We start from the raw sequence: 1,442 nt of genomic DNA, 5'->3' as shown, positions 1-1,442 counted from the left end.
CCCCCCCGCCCCACAAATGTCTTGCTTGTTGTTACTGCTAAAGAAAGGAGTGAAGTCGAGACATTAGCAGAAAAGACCGTGTGCCCCTAGTGTTCTTTAGTAAAGGAATAATTCAAGTCGCCCCAGAGTACACATTGACTTTCCTGACTTTTTTTATGAGACAATAGGGTTGTCAAGGTCCTGACTTTAGTCTTAATAGAATATTGGTTTGTATTAAAAGTTTTTGTATTATGGAATATTACTCAGCCATAAGAAGAGATGAAATACTGCCATTTGCGACAACATAGATGGACCTCGAGTTAATTATGCTAAGTGAAATAAGCCAGACGAAAAGTTGAAAATCACATGATATCACTTATATGTGGGATATAAACCTAAAAGCAACAAATGAGCAGGACAAACAGAGACTCGTGGACATGGACTATAGGCTAGTGGTTACTAGTGGGGTGGAAGAGGAGAGGGGAGGTAGATGGAGTAAAGGGGGTCAAATATAGGGTTTAAGGGGAGGGTGAAGTGGGCAAAGGGGATCAAATATATGGTAGCTGAAGGAAACTGGACTTTGGGTGGTAAACACACAATAGAATATACAGATGTCAAATGATAATGTACACCTGTAAGTTTGTTGGGGTAACATTTGTTAATTAAAAATTTAAAAAATTAAAAAAAAATAAATTCAAAAAAGTTTTTGTATTAAAACCCTATTTTTGAGATTCATTCATTTCTTCTAATTCAATTTTTTAGTTTTTGTACTGTAAAAATTTTTGTTTACAATCTTAGTGGTGGGCCTTTGATGTGGAGGTTGTCACTTGAATCAGTAAGTTGATAGCCCTCCTGGACCTTCTGGTCCTTTCTGTGACAGGTCTAAGGGTAACTCGCATGTATACAGCACTTCACAGTTTGCAAAGGTCATTTAATATAACTTATTTATCTTCCCACAATCCCATAAGAAAATATACTCAGATGGCTGCTGTGTATGGCCATGTGGGCTGTGCACTGTACTAGGGTTCCTGGCTGAGGGGGTCTGTGGTGGCTGAAATCCGGCCAGCCCCATATTCCATTCACCATCTGTGTGCCCTGTCCTGGGTCTGCCTCTGCCAGGTAGAAAAGGGAACTTCATCTAATTTGCCCCAAAAGTACCTGGGTAAACAGTAGTCCTGATTATATAAAACATATTTAATCTTCTTTATTGCCATTAAAAAACATTTTTAAATCCCCTAATGCTGTAGTAGGTCATCCCTTTGTGACCTAATCTTACCTTAGATATACCTAATGAGCACTCAAGAGGCTACAGAGCTGCTCTACCCTTCCATTGGAGCAAATGAGAGAGGCCAATGTGTCAATATAATAATTACTCTCACCCAAGAAATTGGAAATAATCAGGCCTGCTCCAGAAAGTACCAATGAGTGGAGTTACAGAGAGCACAGCACGCCAGCTTCTATCA

The sequence above is a fragment of the Pteropus medius genome, unplaced genomic scaffold, assembly GCF_902729225.1.
Source record: "Pteropus medius unplaced genomic scaffold, Ma_sr-lr_union100, whole genome shotgun sequence".
Lineage (NCBI taxonomy): Eukaryota > Metazoa > Chordata > Mammalia > Chiroptera > Pteropodidae > Pteropus > Pteropus medius.
The sequence above is the reverse complement of the archived record's forward strand: the minus strand, read 5'-3'. Positions refer to the sequence as shown.